Source organism: Hyla sarda, unplaced genomic scaffold (genome assembly GCF_029499605.1).
Source record: "Hyla sarda isolate aHylSar1 unplaced genomic scaffold, aHylSar1.hap1 scaffold_506, whole genome shotgun sequence".
In the NCBI taxonomy this organism is placed as follows: Eukaryota; Metazoa; Chordata; class Amphibia; order Anura; family Hylidae; genus Hyla; species Hyla sarda.
The window spans coordinates 1-20,882 of NW_026610517.1; the positions used below are offsets into that span (position 1 = coordinate 1).

At 46.2% G+C, this 20,882-nt stretch overlaps 8 non-coding genes and 2 pseudogenes across 8 annotated transcripts; all 10 read right to left on the reverse strand.

Moving 5' to 3' along the window:
- Positions 1–240: 240 nt before the first annotated feature.
- LOC130337765 (U2 spliceosomal RNA) lies at positions 241–431 on the reverse strand. The gene has a single exon (XR_008878595.1). It is a non-coding gene; the product is annotated as a U2 spliceosomal RNA (small nuclear RNA).
- A 2,086-nt stretch (positions 432–2,517) lies between these two features.
- LOC130337777 (U2 spliceosomal RNA) lies at positions 2,518–2,708 on the reverse strand. Its single transcript, XR_008878606.1, has one exon. It is a non-coding gene; the product is annotated as a U2 spliceosomal RNA (small nuclear RNA).
- A 2,086-nt stretch (positions 2,709–4,794) lies between these two features.
- LOC130337789 (U2 spliceosomal RNA) lies at positions 4,795–4,985 on the reverse strand. The gene has a single exon (XR_008878617.1). It is a non-coding gene; the product is annotated as a U2 spliceosomal RNA (small nuclear RNA).
- Positions 4,986–7,071: 2,086 nt separating this feature from the next.
- LOC130337801 (U2 spliceosomal RNA) lies at positions 7,072–7,262 on the reverse strand. Its single transcript, XR_008878628.1, has one exon. It is a non-coding gene; the product is annotated as a U2 spliceosomal RNA (small nuclear RNA).
- Positions 7,263–9,346: 2,084 nt separating this feature from the next.
- Positions 9,347–9,537, reverse strand: LOC130337699 (U2 spliceosomal RNA). Its single transcript, XR_008878539.1, has one exon. It is a non-coding gene; the product is annotated as a U2 spliceosomal RNA (small nuclear RNA).
- A 2,086-nt stretch (positions 9,538–11,623) lies between these two features.
- On the reverse strand, positions 11,624–11,814 carry LOC130337711 (U2 spliceosomal RNA). The gene has a single exon (XR_008878551.1). It is a non-coding gene; the product is annotated as a U2 spliceosomal RNA (small nuclear RNA).
- A 2,090-nt stretch (positions 11,815–13,904) lies between these two features.
- On the reverse strand, positions 13,905–14,095 carry LOC130337723 (U2 spliceosomal RNA). Its single transcript, XR_008878562.1, has one exon. It is a non-coding gene; the product is annotated as a U2 spliceosomal RNA (small nuclear RNA).
- Positions 14,096–16,189: 2,094 nt separating this feature from the next.
- LOC130337754 (U2 spliceosomal RNA) lies at positions 16,190–16,369 on the reverse strand (annotated as a pseudogene).
- Positions 16,370–17,055: 686 nt separating this feature from the next.
- Positions 17,056–17,215, reverse strand: LOC130337757 (U2 spliceosomal RNA; annotated as a pseudogene).
- Positions 17,216–19,313: 2,098 nt separating this feature from the next.
- Positions 19,314–19,504, reverse strand: LOC130337735 (U2 spliceosomal RNA). Its single transcript, XR_008878573.1, has one exon. It is a non-coding gene; the product is annotated as a U2 spliceosomal RNA (small nuclear RNA).
- Positions 19,505–20,882: the final 1,378 nt, after the last annotated feature.

A 20,882-nucleotide genomic window follows, 5' to 3' on the forward strand; every position in this document is an offset into this window, starting at 1 on the left:
CTGGCTACTCAAATGATCCAATTAAGGAGGCCATTTAGTCAGCAGCAGCAGAAGTCCTGTGCCTGGACGCTCCAACAGCGGCCAGACACAAGCAGAAGCAGAAGCAGCAGAAGCAGCAGCAGCACCACCTTTTGTTTTTTGGCTGCAGCAGCAGCAGCAAGGCCCACAGGGCTGGCTAGCTGGCTAGCCAGCAAGCAGGTAGCAATGAAAGTAGGAATCTTTCTTTTTAACCCTGTAAGGGGGTGGTGCACTGTACCCGAAGATACTGCCATATCGGGTCAATGCATAGGGCGACGGAAGCAAGCTTCGAAATCGGCCCCCGTTCTCAAAAATCCATTTAATATATGGTCCCCAGATAGGGGACGTATCAGATATTAAACTGATAAGAACAGATACTACACTTGATCTTAGCCAAAAGGCCGAGAAGCGATAACCGTGAAAGGGGCGGGCCCAACAAGGTCCCCTTCATGGGCACTATCACTGCTTGCTGTCAGGGAGGCTGCCAGACAATTTTCCATGCACACTCTGGGCTGGGGGGCAGTCAACCACCAGTACACACAGCAGAACCTAAACCCATACCATTATTGCTAAGCAGCAAGACAGGGGCCCATTGCACTCCCACGGGGCCTTTTTAAATGCAATCCATAACCCGGATTTGCCAGGAACCCTTCTTACTCCTCCTACTTGCATGTGACACTGGGCTTAGGATCTGCATAGGAAACACACACACAAGCACACACCTACCTTTGTTGCCTGCAGATGCCTCCTTGGCTGTCCCCAAACGGTATCAAACCAACACCCACGGGAAGCTGTAAGCATAGAGGACATGCCTGCACCCCATTGGACTTACCTGTGTGGGTTAAATCCGGGTTATTTGACAACCTATGGCGGTGATGGTTCTGCTCAGGCAGAGCAGTGCTGATGCTCCTCATAAAGCTGTCGCTGCTGTGAAGGTTCTAGGTGACATCACAAATCCCTATGGTTACATACACAACAAAGCTGGGTTGTTGTTGTTTACACTCTGCAAGGCCTGTGGAAGTGAGTGACATCATAGCACTGTAGTTCTGAGGGTTCTAGATGGATGCAACAATCTCCTGTTGCTTCTATGAAGGCCATAATAGACGACATCACCAAACAGCTCCATAGTCACATACACAGCAAAGGAGAGATGTTGTTTACACCTAGTGATGTCAGTGGTATTGAGTGACATCACAGCACAGTGCTAAGGCTCCTGGGCCTGGACACAGCAGCGGCTGCAATATCTCAACGGAGAATACGTTTATATATATGTGTGTGTGTGCGCGTATATATATATATATATATATATATATATATATATATATATATTTCTCCGCCGAAATCACTTTTAAACCCATTTCCACCTTTTTTTCCCTTCTCTTCCTCTTACTTTTTTTTCACGTTTTTTTACGTTTTTCTCCTTTTCGCCTCTTTTCTGGGCGTATTATTCTTCTTTTTCTTCTTTTTTTTCGTCTAATGCATACCCCATCAGTGCAGCAATGCTTATTCAATACCGCCAGCAGATGGAGACACTGGGGGATAATTTTCTAAGGATTTATACTGATTTTTCCTGTCTGAATTTGTCGCACAGAAAGTTGCAGGCCAAATATGTGTGACATTTCTGCGACTTTAGCTTCTAGAGCATTTTTACAACATTATACATAGGTGCTGAATACATAAAAAGCGACTGTTCAGCGACAGACAAGTCGCATCGGCTGAAAGTAGGCCAGAATGTCAGTCCATGTTGGAGCAGGTTTAGATACAGTCTAAAGTATAGATCTCAAAGTCTGTGCACAGAATTTAGCAAGGGCCTCGCACCTTCTGATGCATCAGGTAGGTGCACAATAGCATAGCCTAACCCTCTGTACTTTGGTCTATATTGATGCGGGACATAGACAGCCAGCTGATGACCAATCCATTAGTGCAATGGATGGCTGGAAGCATTTGTCTTTGCCTTTGCAATACCACAGAAGCAATGCATGGTCAATGTACAGCAATGACACACCTGTGTGAACAGCCAGGAGACCCCCCCCATGTTATGTTACATAGTTACATAGTTAGTACGGTCGAAAAAAGACATATGTCCATCAAGTTCAACCAGGGAATTAAGGGGTAGGGGTGTGGCGCGATATTGGGGAAGGGATGAGATTTTATATTTCTTCATAAGCATTAATCTTATTTTGTCAATTAGGAACATTCAGCACCCACCCGCTATCAAGGCAGCTGCCTATCATGTCATGCCCTACCTGCACAGGTGTGCTGGCTACTCAAATGATCCAATTAAGGAGGCCATTTAGTCAGCAGCAGCAGAAGTCCTGTGCCTGGACGCTCCAACAGCGGCCAGACACAAGCAGAAGCAGAAGCAGCAGAAGCAGCAGCAGCACCACCTTTTGTTTTTTGGCTGCAGCAGCAGCAGCAAGGCCCACAGGGCTGGCTAGCTGGCTAGCCAGCAAGCAGGTAGCAATGAAAGTAGGAATCTTTCTTTTTAACCCTGTAAGGGGGTGGTGCACTGTACCCGAAGATACTGCCATATCGGGTCAATGCATAGGGCGACGGAAGCAAGCTTCGAAATCGGCCCCCGTTCTCAAAAATCCATTTAATATATGGTCCCCAGATAGGGGACGTATCAGATATTAAACTGATAAGAACAGATACTACACTTGATCTTAGCCAAAAGGCCGAGAAGCGATAACCGTGAAAGGGGCGGGCCCAACAAGGTCCCCTTCATGGGCACTATCACTGCTTGCTGTCAGGGAGGCTGCCAGACAATTTTCCATGCACACTCTGGGCTGGGGGGCAGTCAACCACCAGTACACACAGCAGAACCTAAACCCATACCATTATTGCTAAGCAGCAAGACAGGGGCCCATTGCACTCCCACGGGGCCTTTTTAAATGCAATCCATAACCCGGATTTGCCAGGAACCCTTCTTACTCCTCCTACTTGCATGTGACACTGGGCTTAGGATCTGCATAGGAAACACACACACAAGCACACACCTACCTTTGTTGCCTGCAGATGCCTCCTTGGCTGTCCCCAAACGGTATCAAACCAACACCCACGGGAAGCTGTAAGCATAGAGGACATGCCTGCACCCCATTGGACTTACCTGTGTGGGTTAAATCCGGGTTATTTGACAACCTATGGCGGTGATGGTTCTGCTCAGGCAGAGCAGTGCTGATGCTCCTCATAAAGCTGTCGCTGCTGTGAAGGTTCTAGGTGACATCACAAATCCCTATGGTTACATACACAACAAAGCTGGGTTGTTGTTGTTTACACTCTGCAAGGCCTGTGGAAGTGAGTGACATCATAGCACTGTAGTTCTGAGGGTTCTAGATGGATGCAACAATCTCCTGTTGCTTCTATGAAGGCCATAATAGACGACATCACCAAACAGCTCCATAGTCACATACACAGCAAAGGAGAGATGTTGTTTACACCTAGTGATGTCAGTGGTATTGAGTGACATCACAGCACAGTGCTAAGGCTCCTGGGCCTGGACACAGCAGCGGCTGCAATATCTCAACGGAGAATACGTTTATATATATGTGTGTGTGTGCGCGTATATATATATATATATATATATATATATATATATATATATATTTCTCCGCCGAAATCACTTTTAAACCCATTTCCACCTTTTTTTCCCTTCTCTTCCTCTTACTTTTTTTTCACGTTTTTTTACGTTTTTCTCCTTTTCGCCTCTTTTCTGGGCATATTATTCTTCTTTTTCTTCTTTTTTTTCGTCTAATGCATACCCCATCAGTGCAGCAATGCTTATTCAATACCGCCAGCAGATGGAGACACTGGGGGATAATTTTCTAAGGATTTATACTGATTTTTCCTGTCTGAATTTGTCGCACAGAAAGTTGCAGGCCAAATATGTGTGACATTTCTGCGACTTTAGCTTCTAGAGCATTTTTACAACATTATACATAGGTGCTGAATACATAAAAAGCGACTGTTCAGCGACAGACAAGTCGCATCGGCTGAAAGTAGGCCAGAATGTCAGTCCATGTTGGAGCAGGTTTAGATACAGTCTAAAGTATAGATCTCAAAGTCTGTGCACAGAATTTAGCAAGGGCCTCGCACCTTCTGATGCATCAGGTAGGTGCACAATAGCATAGCCTAACCCTCTGTACTTTGGTCTATATTGATGCGGGACATAGACAGCCAGCTGATGACCAATCCATTAGTGCAATGGATGGCTGGAAGCATTTGTCTTTGCCTTTGCAATACCACAGAAGCAATGCATGGTCAATGTACAGCAATGACACACCTGTGTGAACAGCCAGGAGACCCCCCCCATGTTATGTTACATAGTTACATAGTTAGTACGGTCGAAAAAAGACATATGTCCATCAAGTTCAACCAGGGAATTAAGGGGTAGGGGTGTGGCGCGATATTGGGGAAGGGATGAGATTTTATATTTCTTCATAAGCATTAATCTTATTTTGTCAATTAGGAACATTCAGCACCCACCCGCTATCAAGGCAGCTGCCTATCATGTCATGCCCTACCTGCACAGGTGTGCTGGCTACTCAAATGATCCAATTAAGGAGGCCATTTAGTCAGCAGCAGCAGAAGTCCTGTGCCTGGACGCTCCAACAGCGGCCAGACACAAGCAGAAGCAGAAGCAGCAGAAGCAGCAGCAGCACCACCTTTTGTTTTTTGGCTGCAGCAGCAGCAGCAAGGCCCACAGGGCTGGCTAGCTGGCTAGCCAGCAAGCAGGTAGCAATGAAAGTAGGAATCTTTCTTTTTAACCCTGTAAGGGGGTGGTGCACTGTACCCGAAGATACTGCCATATCGGGTCAATGCATAGGGCGACGGAAGCAAGCTTCGAAATCGGCCCCCGTTCTCAAAAATCCATTTAATATATGGTCCCCAGATAGGGGACGTATCAGATATTAAACTGATAAGAACAGATACTACACTTGATCTTAGCCAAAAGGCCGAGAAGCGATAACCGTGAAAGGGGCGGGCCCAACAAGGTCCCCTTCATGGGCACTATCACTGCTTGCTGTCAGGGAGGCTGCCAGACAATTTTCCATGCACACTCTGGGCTGGGGGGCAGTCAACCACCAGTACACACAGCAGAACCTAAACCCATACCATTATTGCTAAGCAGCAAGACAGGGGCCCATTGCACTCCCACGGGGCCTTTTTAAATGCAATCCATAACCCGGATTTGCCAGGAACCCTTCTTACTCCTCCTACTTGCATGTGACACTGGGCTTAGGATCTGCATAGGAAACACACACACAAGCACACACCTACCTTTGTTGCCTGCAGATGCCTCCTTGGCTGTCCCCAAACGGTATCAAACCAACACCCACGGGAAGCTGTAAGCATAGAGGACATGCCTGCACCCCATTGGACTTACCTGTGTGGGTTAAATCCGGGTTATTTGACAACCTATGGCGGTGATGGTTCTGCTCAGGCAGAGCAGTGCTGATGCTCCTCATAAAGCTGTCGCTGCTGTGAAGGTTCTAGGTGACATCACAAATCCCTATGGTTACATACACAACAAAGCTGGGTTGTTGTTGTTTACACTCTGCAAGGCCTGTGGAAGTGAGTGACATCATAGCACTGTAGTTCTGAGGGTTCTAGATGGATGCAACAATCTCCTGTTGCTTCTATGAAGGCCATAATAGACGACATCACCAAACAGCTCCATAGTCACATACACAGCAAAGGAGAGATGTTGTTTACACCTAGTGATGTCAGTGGTATTGAGTGACATCACAGCACAGTGCTAAGGCTCCTGGGCCTGGACACAGCAGCGGCTGCAATATCTCAACGGAGAATACGTTTATATATATGTGTGTGTGTGCGCGTATATATATATATATATATATATATATATATATATATATATATTTCTCCGCCGAAATCACTTTTAAACCCATTTCCACCTTTTTTTCCCTTCTCTTCCTCTTACTTTTTTTTCACGTTTTTTTACGTTTTTCTCCTTTTCGCCTCTTTTCTGGGCGTATTATTCTTCTTTTTCTTCTTTTTTTTCGTCTAATGCATACCCCATCAGTGCAGCAATGCTTATTCAATACCGCCAGCAGATGGAGACACTGGGGGATAATTTTCTAAGGATTTATACTGATTTTTCCTGTCTGAATTTGTCGCACAGAAAGTTGCAGGCCAAATATGTGTGACATTTCTGCGACTTTAGCTTCTAGAGCATTTTTACAACATTATACATAGGTGCTGAATACATAAAAAGCGACTGTTCAGCGACAGACAAGTCGCATCGGCTGAAAGTAGGCCAGAATGTCAGTCCATGTTGGAGCAGGTTTAGATACAGTCTAAAGTATAGATCTCAAAGTCTGTGCACAGAATTTAGCAAGGGCCTCGCACCTTCTGATGCATCAGGTAGGTGCACAATAGCATAGCCTAACCCTCTGTACTTTGGTCTATATTGATGCGGGACATAGACAGCCAGCTGATGACCAATCCATTAGTGCAATGGATGGCTGGAAGCATTTGTCTTTGCCTTTGCAATACCACAGAAGCAATGCATGGTCAATGTACAGCAATGACACACCTGTGTGAACAGCCAGGAGACCCCCCCCATGTTATGTTACATAGTTACATAGTTAGTACGGTCGAAAAAAGACATATGTCCATCAAGTTCAACCAGGGAATTAAGGGGTAGGGGTGTGGCGCGATATTGGGGAAGGGATGAGATTTTATATTTCTTCATAAGCATTAATCTTATTTTGTCAATTAGGAACATTCAGCACCCACCCGCTATCAAGGCAGCTGCCTATCATGTCATGCCCTACCTGCACAGGTGTGCTGGCTACTCAAATGATCCAATTAAGGAGGCCATTTAGTCAGCAGCAGCAGAAGTCCTGTGCCTGGACGCTCCAACAGCGGCCAGACACAAGCAGAAGCAGAAGCAGCAGAAGCAGCAGCAGCACCACCTTTTGTTTTTTGGCTGCAGCAGCAGCAGCAAGGCCCACAGGGCTGGCTAGCTGGCTAGCCAGCAAGCAGGTAGCAATGAAAGTAGGAATCTTTCTTTTTAACCCTGTAAGGGGGTGGTGCACTGTACCCGAAGATACTGCCATATCGGGTCAATGCATAGGGCGACGGAAGCAAGCTTCGAAATCGGCCCCCGTTCTCAAAAATCCATTTAATATATGGTCCCCAGATAGGGGACGTATCAGATATTAAACTGATAAGAACAGATACTACACTTGATCTTAGCCAAAAGGCCGAGAAGCGATAACCGTGAAAGGGGCGGGCCCAACAAGGTCCCCTTCATGGGCACTATCACTGCTTGCTGTCAGGGAGGCTGCCAGACAATTTTCCATGCACACTCTGGGCTGGGGGGCAGTCAACCACCAGTACACACAGCAGAACCTAAACCCATACCATTATTGCTAAGCAGCAAGACAGGGGCCCATTGCACTCCCACGGGGCCTTTTTAAATGCAATCCATAACCCGGATTTGCCAGGAACCCTTCTTACTCCTCCTACTTGCATGTGACACTGGGCTTAGGATCTGCATAGGAAACACACACACAAGCACACACCTACCTTTGTTGCCTGCAGATGCCTCCTTGGCTGTCCCCAAACGGTATCAAACCAACACCCACGGGAAGCTGTAAGCATAGAGGACATGCCTGCACCCCATTGGACTTACCTGTGTGGGTTAAATCCGGGTTATTTGACAACCTATGGCGGTGATGGTTCTGCTCAGGCAGAGCAGTGCTGATGCTCCTCATAAAGCTGTCGCTGCTGTGAAGGTTCTAGGTGACATCACAAATCCCTATGGTTACATACACAACAAAGCTGGGTTGTTGTTGTTTACACTCTGCAAGGCCTGTGGAAGTGAGTGACATCATAGCACTGTAGTTCTGAGGGTTCTAGATGGATGCAACAATCTCCTGTTGCTTCTATGAAGGCCATAATAGACGACATCACCAAACAGCTCCATAGTCACATACACAGCAAAGGAGAGATGTTGTTTACACCTAGTGATGTCAGTGGTATTGAGTGACATCACAGCACAGTGCTAAGGCTCCTGGGCCTGGACACAGCAGCGGCTGCAATATCTCAACGGAGAATACGTTTATATATATGTGTGTGTGTGCGCGTATATATATATATATATATATATATATATATATATATATATTTCTCCGCCGAAATCACTTTTAAACCCATTTCCACCTTTTTTTCCCTTCTCTTCCTCTTACTTTTTTTTCACGTTTTTTTACGTTTTTCTCCTTTTCGCCTCTTTTCTGGGCGTATTATTCTTCTTTTTCTTCTTTTTTTTCGTCTAATGCATACCCCATCAGTGCAGCAATGCTTATTCAATACCGCCAGCAGATGGAGACACTGGGGGATAATTTTCTAAGGATTTATACTGATTTTTCCTGTCTGAATTTGTCGCACAGAAAGTTGCAGGCCAAATATGTGTGACATTTCTGCGACTTTAGCTTCTAGAGCATTTTTACAACATTATACATAGGTGCTGAATACATAAAAAGCGACTGTTCAGCGACAGACAAGTCGCATCGGCTGAAAGTAGGCCAGAATGTCAGTCCATGTTGGAGCAGGTTTAGATACAGTCTAAAGTATAGATCTCAAAGTCTGTGCACAGAATTTAGCAAGGGCCTCGCACCTTCTGATGCATCAGGTAGGTGCACAATAGCATAGCCTAACCCTCTGTACTTTGGTCTATATTGATGCGGGACATAGACAGCCAGCTGATGACCAATCCATTAGTGCAATGGATGGCTGGAAGCATTTGTCTTTGCCTTTGCAATACCACAGAAGCAATGCATGGTCAATGTACAGCAATGACACACCTGTGTGAACAGCCAGGAGACCCCCCCCATGTTATGTTACATAGTTACATAGTTAGTACGGTCGAAAAAAGACATATGTCCATCAAGTTCAACCAGGGAATTAAGGGGTAGGGGTGTGGCGCGATATTGGGGAAGGGATGAGATTTTATATTTCTTCATAAGCATTAATCTTATTTTGTCAATTAGGAACATTCAGCACCCACCCGCTATCAAGGCAGCTGCCTATCATGTCATGCCCTACCTGCACAGGTGTGCTGGCTACTCAAATGATCCAATTAAGGAGGCCATTTAGTCAGCAGCAGCAGAAGTCCTGTGCCTGGACGCTCCAACAGCGGCCAGACACAAGCAGAAGCAGAAGCAGCAGAAGCAGCAGCAGCACCACCTTTTGTTTTTTGGCTGCAGCAGCAGCAGCAAGGCCCACAGGGCTGGCTAGCTGGCTAGCCAGCAAGCAGGTAGCAATGAAAGTAGGAATCTTTCTTTTTAACCCTGTAAGGGGGTGGTGCACTGTACCCGAAGATACTGCCATATCGGGTCAATGCATAGGGCGACGGAAGCAAGCTTCGAAATCGGCCCCCGTTCTCAAAAATCCATTTAATATATGGTCCCCAGATAGGGGACGTATCAGATATTAAACTGATAAGAACAGATACTACACTTGATCTTAGCCAAAAGGCCGAGAAGCGATAACCGTGAAAGGGGCGGGCCCAACAAGGTCCCCTTCATGGGCACTATCACTGCTTGCTGTCAGGGAGGCTGCCAGACAATTTTCCATGCACACTCTGGGCTGGGGGGCAGTCAACCACCAGTACACACAGCAGAACCTAAACCCATACCATTATTGCTAAGCAGCAAGACAGGGGCCCATTGCACTCCCACGGGGCCTTTTTAAATGCAATCCATAACCCGGATTTGCCAGGAACCCTTCTTACTCCTCCTACTTGCATGTGACACTGGGCTTAGGATCTGCATAGGAAACACACACACAAGCACACACCTACCTTTGTTGCCTGCAGATGCCTCCTTGGCTGTCCCCAAACGGTATCAAACCAACACCCACGGGAAGCTGTAAGCATAGAGGACATGCCTGCACCCCATTGGACTTACCTGTGTGGGTTAAATCCGGGTTATTTGACAACCTATGGCGGTGATGGTTCTGCTCAGGCAGAGCAGTGCTGATGCTCCTCATAAAGCTGTCGCTGCTGTAAAGGTTCTAGGTGACATCACAAATCCCTATGGTTACATACACAACAAAGCTGGGTTGTTGTTGTTTACACTCTGCAAGGCCTGTGGAAGTGAGTGACATCATAGCACTGTAGTTCTGAGGGTTCTAGATGGATGCAACAATCTCCTGTTGCTTCTATGAAGGCCATAATAGACGACATCACCAAACAGCTCCATAGTCACATACACAGCAAAGGAGAGATGTTGTTTACACCTAGTGATGTCAGTGGTATTGAGTGACATCACAGCACAGTGCTAAGGCTCCTGGGCCTGGACACAGCAGCGGCTGCAATATCTCAACGGAGAATACGTTTATATATATGTGTGTGTGTGCGCGTATATATATATATATATATATATATATATATATATATATATATTTCTCCGCCGAAATCACTTTTAAACCCATTTCCACCTTTTTTTCCCTTCTCTTCCTCTTACTTTTTTTTCACGTTTTTTTACGTTTTTCTCCTTTTCGCCTCTTTTCTGGGCGTATTATTCTTCTTTTTCTTCTTTTTTTTCGTCTAATGCATACCCCATCAGTGCAGCAATGCTTATTCAATACCGCCAGCAGATGGAGACACTGGGGGATAATTTTCTAAGGATTTATACTGATTTTTCCTGTCTGAATTTGTCGCACAGAAAGTTGCAGGCCAAATATGTGTGACATTTCTGCGACTTTAGCTTCTAGAGCATTTTTACAACATTATACATAGGTGCTGAATACATAAAAAGCGACTGTTCAGCGACAGACAAGTCGCATCGGCTGAAAGTAGGCCAGAATGTCAGTCCATGTTGGAGCAGGTTTAGATACAGTCTAAAGTATAGATCTCAAAGTCTGTGCACAGAATTTAGCAAGGGCCTCGCACCTTCTGATGCATCAGGTAGGTGCACAATAGCATAGCCTAACCCTCTGTACTTTGGTCTATATTGATGCGGGACATAGACAGCCAGCTGATGACCAATCCATTAGTGCAATGGATGGCTGGAAGCATTTGTCTTTGCCTTTGCAATACCACAGAAGCAATGCATGGTCAATGTACAGCAATGACACACCTGTGTGAACAGCCAGGAGACCCCCCCCATGTTATGTTACATAGTTACATAGTTAGTACGGTCGAAAAAAGACATATGTCCATCAAGTTCAACCAGGGAATTAAGGGGTAGGGGTGTGGCGCGATATTGGGGAAGGGATGAGATTTTATATTTCTTCATAAGCATTAATCTTATTTTGTCAATTAGGAACATTCAGCACCCACCCGCTATCAAGGCAGCTGCCTATCATGTCATGCCCTACCTGCACAGGTGTGCTGGCTACTCAAATGATCCAATTAAGGAGGCCATTTAGTCAGCAGCAGCAGAAGTCCTGTGCCTGGACGCTCCAACAGCGGCCAGACACAAGCAGAAGCAGAAGCAGCAGAAGCAGCAGCAGCACCACCTTTTGTTTTTTGGCTGCAGCAGCAGCAGCAAGGCCCACAGGGCTGGCTAGCTGGCTAGCCAGCAAGCAGGTAGCAATGAAAGTAGGAATCTTTCTTTTTAACCCTGTAAGGGGGTGGTGCACTGTACCCGAAGATACTGCCATATCGGGTCAATGCATAGGGCGACGGAAGCAAGCTTCGAAATCGGCCCCCGTTCTCAAAAATCCATTTAATATATGGTCCCCAGATAGGGGACGTATCAGATATTAAACTGATAAGAACAGATACTACACTTGATCTTAGCCAAAAGGCCGAGAAGCGATAACCGTGAAAGGGGCGGGCCCAACAAGGTCCCCTTCATGGGCACTATCACTGCTTGCTGTCAGGGAGGCTGCCAGACAATTTTCCATGCACACTCTGGGCTGGGGGGCAGTCAACCACCAGTACACACAGCAGAACCTAAACCCATACCATTATTGCTAAGCAGCAAGACAGGGGCCCATTGCACTCCCACGGGGCCTTTTTAAATGCAATCCATAACCCGGATTTGCCAGGAACCCTTCTTACTCCTCCTACTTGCATGTGACACTGGGCTTAGGATCTGCATAGGAAACACACACACAAGCACACACCTACCTTTGTTGCCTGCAGATGCCTCCTTGGCTGTCCCCAAACGGTATCAAACCAACACCCACGGGAAGCTGTAAGCATAGAGGACATGCCTGCACCCCATTGGACTTACCTGTGTGGGTTAAATCCGGGTTATTTGACAACCTATGGCGGTGATGGTTCTGCTCAGGCAGAGCAGTGCTGATGCTCCTCATAAAGCTGTCGCTGCTGTGAAGGTTCTAGGTGACATCACAAATCCCTATGGTTACATACACAACAAAGCTGGGTTGTTGTTGTTTACACTCTGCAAGGCCTGTGGAAGTGAGTGACATCATAGCACTGTAGTTCTGAGGGTTCTAGATGGATGCAACAATCTCCTGTTGCTTCTATGAAGGCCATAATAGACGACATCACCAAACAGCTCCATAGTCACATACACAGCAAAGGAGAGATGTTGTTTACACCTAGTGATGTCAGTGGTATTGAGTGACATCACAGCACAGTGCTAAGGCTCCTGGGCCTGGACACAGCAGCGGCTGCAATATCTCAACGGAGAATACGTTTATATATATGTGTGTGTGTGCGCGTATATATATATATATATATATATATATATATATATATATATATATATATCTCCGCCGAAATCACTTTTAAACCCATTTCCACCTTTTTTTCCCTTCTCTTCCTCTTACTTTTTTTTCACGTTTTTTTACGTTTTTCTCCTTTTCGCCTCTTTTCTGGGCGTATTATTCTTCTTTTTCTTCTTTTTTTTCGTCTAATGCATACCCCATCAGTGCAGCAATGCTTATTCAATACCGCCAGCAGATGGAGACACTGGGGGATAATTTTCTAAGGATTTATACTGATTTTTCCTGTCTGAATTTGTCGCACAGAAAGTTGCAGGCCAAATATGTGTGACATTTCTGCGACTTTAGCTTCTAGAGCATTTTTACAACATTATACATAGGTGCTGAATACATAAAAAGCGACTGTTCAGCGACAGACAAGTCGCATCGGCTGAAAGTAGGCCAGAATGTCAGTCCATGTTGGAGCAGGTTTAGATACAGTCTAAAGTATAGATCTCAAAGTCTGTGCACAGAATTTAGCAAGGGCCTCGCACCTTCTGATGCATCAGGTAGGTGCACAATAGCATAGCCTAACCCTCTGTACTTTGGTCTATATTGATGCGGGACATAGACAGCCAGCTGATGACCAATCCATTAGTGCAATGGATGGCTGGAAGCATTTGTCTTTGCCTTTGCAATACCACAGAAGCAATGCATGGTCAATGTACAGCAATGACACACCTGTGTGAACAGCCAGGAGACCCCCCCCATGTTATGTTACATAGTTACATAGTTAGTACGGTCGAAAAAAGACATATGTCCATCAAGTTCAACCAGGGAATTAAGGGGTAGGGGTGTGGCGCGATATTGGGGAAGGGATGAGATTTTATATTTCTTCATAAGCATTAATCTTATTTTGTCAATTAGGAACATTCAGCACCCACCCGCTATCAAGGCAGCTGCCTATCATGTCATGCCCTACCTGCACAGGTGTGCTGGCTACTCAAATGATCCAATTAAGGAGGCCATTTAGTCAGCAGCAGCAGAAGTCCTGTGCCTGGACGCTCCAACAGCGGCCAGACACAAGCAGAAGCAGAAGCAGAAGCAGCAGAAGCAGCACCACCTTTTGTTTTTTGGCTGCAGCAGCAGCAGCAAGGCCCACAGGGCTGGCTAGCTGGCTAGCCAGCAAGCAGGTAGCAATGAAAGTAGGAATCTTTCTTTTTAACCCTGTAAGGGGGTGGTGCACTGTACCCGAAGATACTGCCATATCGGGTCAATGCATAGGGCGACGGAAGCAAGCTTCGAAATCGGCCCCCGTTCTCAAAAATCCATTTAATATATGGTCCCCAGATAGGGGACGTATCAGATATTAAACTGATAAGAACAGATACTACACTTGATCTTAGCCAAAAGGCCGAGAAGCGATAACCGTGAAAGGGGCGGGCCCAACAAGGTCCCCTTCATGGGCACTATCACTGCTTGCTGTCAGGGAGGCTGCCAGACAATTTTCCATGCACACTCTGGGCTGGGGGGCAGTCAACCACCAGTACACACAGCAGAACCTAAACCCATACCATTATTGCTAAGCAGCAAGACAGGGGCCCATTGCACTCCCACGGGGCCTTTTTAAATGCAATCCATAACCCGGATTTGCCAGGAACCCTTCTTACTCCTCCTACTTGCATGTGACACTGGGCTTAGGATCTGCATAGGAAACACACACACAAGCACACACCTACCTTTGTTGCCTGCAGATGCCTCCTTGGCTGTCCCCAAACGGTATCAAACCAACACCCACGGGAAGCTGTAAGCATAGAGGACATGCCTGCACCCCATTGGACTTACCTGTGTGGGTTAAATCCGGGTTATTTGACAACCTATGGCGGTGATGGTTCTGCTCAGGCAGAGCAGTGCTGATGCTCCTCATAAAGCTGTCGCTGCTGTGAAGGTTCTAGGTGACATCACAAATCCCTATGGTTACATACACAACAAAGCTGGGTTGTTGTTGTTTACACTCTGCAAGGCCTGTGGAAGTGAGTGACATCATAGCACTGTAGTTCTGAGGGTTCTAGATGGATGCAACAATCTCCTGTTGCTTCTATGAAGGCCATAATAGACGACATCACCAAACAGCTCCATAGTCACATACACAGCAAAGGAGAGATGTTGTTTACACCTAGTGATGTCAGTGGTATTGAGTGACATCACAGCACAGTGCTAAGGCTCCTGGGCCTGGACACAGCAGCGGCTGCAATATCTCAACGGAGAATACGTTTATATATATGTGTGTGTGTGCGCGTATATATATATATATATATATATATATATATATATATATATATATATTTCTCCGCCGAAATCACTTTTAAACCCATTTCCACCTTTTTTTCCCTTCTCTTCCTCTTACTTTTTTTTCACGTTTTTTTACTTTTCTCCTTTTCGCCTCTTTTCTGGGCGTATTATTCTTCTTTTTCTTCTTTTTTTTCGTCTAATGCATACCCCATCAGTGCAGCAATGCTTATTCAATACCGCCAGCAGATGGAGACACTGGGGGATAATTTTCTAAGGATTTATACTGATTTTTCCTGTCTGAATTTGTCGCACAGAAAGTTGCAGGCCAAATATGTGTGACATTTCTGCGACTTTAGCTTCTAGAGCATTTTTACAACATTATACATAGGTGCTGAATACATAAAAAGCGACTGTTCAGCGACAGACAAGTCGCATCGGCTGAAAGTAGGCCAGAATGTCAGTCCATGTTGGAGCAGGTTTAGATACAGTCTAAAGTATAGATCTCAAAGTCTGTGCACAGAATTTAGCAAGGGCCTCGCACCTTCTGATGCATCAGGTAGGTGCACAATAGCATAGCCTAACCCTCTGTACTTTGGTCTATATTGATGCGGGACATAGACAGCCAGCTGATGACCAATCCATTAGTGCAATGGATGGCTGGAAGCATTTGTCTTTGCCTTTGCAATACCACAGAAGCAATGCATGGTCAATGTACAGCAATGACACACCTGTGTGAACAGCCAGGAGACCCCCCCCATGTTATGTTACATAGTTACATAGTTAGTACGGTCGAAAAAAGACATATGTCCATCAAGTTCAACCAGGGAATTAAGGGGTAGGGGTGTGGCGCGATATTGGGGAAGGGATGAGATTTTATATTTCTTCATAAGCATTAATCTTATTTTGTCAATTAGGAACATTCAGCACCCACCCGCTATCAAGGCAGCTGCCTATCATGTCATGCCCTACCTGCACAGGTGTGCTGGCTACTCAAATGATCCAATTAAGGAGGCCATTTAGTCAGCAGCAGCAGAAGTCCTGTGCCTGGACGCTCCAACAGCGGCCAGACACAAGCAGAAGCAGAAGCAGAAGCAGCAGAAGCAGCAGCAGCACCACCTTTTGTTTTTTGGCTGCAGCAGCAGCAGCAAGGCCCACAGGGCTGGCTAGCTGGCTAGCCAGCAAGCAGGTAGCAATGAAAGTAGGAATCTTTCTTTTTAACCCTGTAAGGGGGTGGTGCACTGTACCCGAAGATACTGCCATATCGGGTCAATGCATAGGGCGACGGAAGCAAGCTTCGAAATCGGCCCCCGTTCTCAAAAATCCATTTAATATATGGTCCCCAGATAGGGGACGTATCAGATATTAAACTGATAAGAACAGATTTTTTTATCTAAAGCCGAGGAACGTGCTTTCGATTCACCCAAAGTGCAAGAAAAAGTGCAAACGTGTTACACTAAAAAAACGTGCACAAAGGATGCGGTCTATCGCAAGCCCTTCTCCGATAGGAGAGAGGCCCCCCAACAAACCTTACCCTTCGCCTCCGGACCAAAAGGTACCTGCGAGGTTCCAGGTTCGATGTCCCTTTTCGCCGAAGCTACTAGGGGACCACAAATGCTCCCGGCATCCCCCTTGGCGTCAGCCAAGGTATCTGCCCGCAGAGCCGATTACGGTAGGTACCCTGCCAAAGCAGGAGTACCCGGGGTGTTTGCAGGGAGGTGCGGAACCTAATGGCCACACACACCTCCCCTAGACCGCCAGGAGGGACACCCAGAAGGGCTACCGCATCCTGACTAATCCTGTGAACACACAACACGCAAAAAGTGACACAGTGAGACAAAAAAGAAATAAATAAGTGAATGTGTGCAGATATACTGCCCGGACATCCGGCCGGATCTATAAAAATTTCTCTGATCCTAGCCAGAAGGCCGGGAATCAAGAGGTGAGTGCCACAAGGTGAAGAGATTATGGTGCCCGTGCTTCAACTCAGTGAGTCTATTCTCCCAGTGAGTTTCGGCACCTCGGGGTCACCACTCCCCGAGGCACAAAAGTACCTCGGCTCTAGACCCTCTCAGCCTCATGGCGAGACCCGGAGGGAACAGGTCACATCGGGGCAGCCGTCGAGCTGATTCCTCAGAACCAGCCCCGGAAAGCCCTGGTACATCTGCATCCTCCATGCAGCACCCATCCCCACCAGCATGAAAACTGATAAGAACAGATACTACACTTGATCTTAGCCAAAAGGCCGAGAAGCGATAACCGTGAAAGGGGCGGGCCCAACAAGGTCCCCTTCATGGGCACTATCACTGCTTGCTGTCAGGGAGGCTGCCAGACAATTTTCCATGCACACTCTGGGCTGGGGGGCAGTCAACCACCAGTACACACAGCAGAACCTAAACCCATACCATTATTGCTAAGCAGCAAGACAGGGGCCCATTGCACTCCCACGGGGCCTTTTTAAATGCAATCCATAACCCGGATTTGCCAGGAACCCTTCTTACTCCTCCTACTTGCATGTGACACTGGGCTTAGGATCTGCATAGGAAACACACACACAAGCACACACCTACCTTTGTTGCCTGCAGATGCCTCCTTGGCTGTCCCCAAACGGTATCAAACCAACACCCACGGGAAGCTGTAAGCATAGAGGACATGCCTGCACCCCATTGGACTTACCTGTGTGGGTTAAATCCGGGTTATTTGACAACCTATGGCGGTGATGGTTCTGCTCAGGCAGAGCAGTGCTGATGCTCCTCATAAAGCTGTCGCTGCTGTGAAGGTTCTAGGTGACATCACAAATCCCTATGGTTACATACACAACAAAGCTGGGTTGTTGTTGTTTACACTCTGCAAGGCCTGTGGAAGTGAGTGACATCATAGCACTGTAGTTCTGAGGGTTCTAGATGGATGCAACAATCTCCTGTTGCTTCTATGAAGGCCATAATAGACGACATCACCAAACAGCTCCATAGTCACATACACAGCAAAGGAGAGATGTTGTTTACACCTAGTGATGTCAGTGGTATTGAGTGACATCACAGCACAGTGCTAAGGCTCCTGGGCCTGGACACAGCAGCGGCTGCAATATCTCAACGGAGAATACGTTTATATATATGTGTGTGTGTGCGCGTATATATATATATATATATATATATATATATATATATATATATATATATATATATTTCTCCGCCGAAATCACTTTTAAACCCATTTCCACCTTTTTTTCCCTTCTCTTCCTCTTACTTTTTTTTCACGTTTTTTTACGTTTTTCTCCTTTTCGCCTCTTTTCTGGGCGTATTATTCTTCTTTTTCTTCTTTTTTTTCGTCTAATGCATACCCCATCAGTGCAGCAATGCTTATTCAATACCGCCAGCAGATGGAGACACTGGGGGATAATTTTCTAAGGATTTATACTGATTTTTCCTGTCTGAATTTGTCGCACAGAAAGTTGCAGGCCAAATATGTGTGACATTTCTGCGACTTTAGCTTCTAGAGCATTTTTACAACATTATACATAGGTGCTGAATACATAAAAAGCGACTGTTCAGCGACAGACAAGTCGCATCGGCTGAAAGTAGGCCAGAATGTCAGTCCATGTTGGAGCAGGTTTAGATACAGTCTAAAGTATAGATCTCAAAGTCTGTGCACAGAATTTAGCAAGGGCCTCGCACCTTCTGATGCATCAGGTAGGTGCACAATAGCATAGCCTAACCCTCTGTACTTTGGTCTATATTGATGCGGGACATAGACAGCCAGCTGATGACCAATCCATTAGTGCAATGGATGGCTGGAAGCATTTGTCTTTGCCTTTGCAATACCACAGAAGCAATGCATGGTCAATGTACAGCAATGACACACCTGTGTGAACAGCCAGGAGACCCCCCCCATGTTATGTTACATAGTTACATAGTTAGTACGGTCGAAAAAAGACATATGTCCATCAAGTTCAACCAGGGAATTAAGGGGTAGGGGTGTGGCGCGATATTGGGGAAGGGATGAGATTTTATATTTCTTCATAAGCATTAATCTTATTTTGTCAATTAGGAACATTCAGCACCCACCCGCTATCAAGGCAGCTGCCTATCATGTCATGCCCTACCTGCACAGGTGTGCTGGCTACTCAAATGATCCAATTAAGGAGGCCATTTAGTCAGCAGCAGCAGAAGTCCTGTGCCTGGACGCTCCAACAGCGGCCAGACACAAGCAGAAGCAGAAGCAGCAGAAGCAGCAGCAGCACCACCTTTTGTTTTTTGGCTGCAGCAGCAGCAGCAAGGCCCACAGGGCTGGCTAGCTGGCTAGCCAGCAAGCAGGTAGCAATGAAAGTAGGAATCTTTCTTTTTAACCCTGTAAGGGGGTGGTGCACTGTACCCGAAGATACTGCCATATCGGGTCAATGCATAGGGCGACGGAAGCAAGCTTCGAAATCGGCCCCCGTTCTCAAAAATCCATTTAATATATGGTCCCCAGATAGGGGACGTATCAGATATTAAACTGATAAGAACAGATACTACACTTGATCTTAGCCAAAAGGCCGAGAAGCGATAACCGTGAAAGGGGCGGGCCCAACAAGGTCCCCTTCATGGGCACTATCACTGCTTGCTGTCAGGGAGGCTGCCAGACAATTTTCCATGCACACTCTGGGCTGGGGGGCAGTCAACCACCAGTACACACAGCAGAACCTAAACCCATACCATTATTGCTAAGCAGCAAGACAGGGGCCCATTGCACTCCCACGGGGCCTTTTTAAATGCAATCCATAACCCGGATTTGCCAGGAACCCTTCTTACTCCTCCTACTTGCATGTGACACTGGGCTTAGGATCTGCATAGGAAACACACACACAAGCACACACCTACCTTTGTTGCCTGCAGATGCCTCCTTGGCTGTCCCCAAACGGTATCAAACCAACACCCACGGGAAGCTGTAAGCATAGAGGACATGCCTGCACCCCATTGGACTTACCTGTGTGGGTTAAATCCGGGTTATTTGACAACCTATGGCGGTGATGGTTCTGCTCAGGCAGAGCAGTGCTGATGCTCCTCATAAAGCTGTCGCTGCTGTGAAGGTTCTAGGTGACATCACAAATCCCTATGGTTACATACACAACAAAGCTGGGTTGTTGTTGTTTACACTCTGCAAGGCCTGTGGAAGTGAGTGACATCATAGCACTGTAGTTCTGAGGGTTCTAGATGGATGCAACAATCTCCTGTTGCTTCTATGAAGGCCATAATAGACGACATCACCAAACAGCTCCATAGTCACATACACAGCAAAGGAGAGATGTTGTTTACACCTAGTGATGTCAGTGGTATTGAGTGACATCACAGCACAGTGCTAAGGCTCCTGGGCCTGGACACAGCAGCGGCTGCAATATCTCAACGGAGAATACGTTTATATATATGTGTGTGTGTGCGCGTATATATATATATATATATATATATATATATATATATATATATATATATATATATTTCTCCGCCGAAATCACTTTTAAACCCATTTCCACCTTTTTTTCCCTTCTCTTCCTCTTACTTTTTTTTCACGTTTTTTTACGTTTTTCTCCTTTTCGCCTCTTTTCTGGGCGTATTATTCTTCTTTTTCTTCTTTTTTTTCGTCTAATGCATACCCCATCAGTGCAGCAATGCTTATTCAATACCGCCAGCAGATGGAGACACTGGGGGATAATTTTCTAAGGATTTATACTGATTTTTCCTGTCTGAATTTGTCGCACAGAAAGTTGCAGGCCAAATATGTGTGACATTTCTGCGACTTTAGCTTCTAGAGCATTTTTACAACATTATACATAGGTGCTGAATACATAAAAAGCGACTGTTCAGCGACAGACAAGTCGCATCGGCTGAAAGTAGGCCAGAATGTCAGTCCATGTTGGAGCAGGTTTAGATACAGTCTAAAGTATAGAT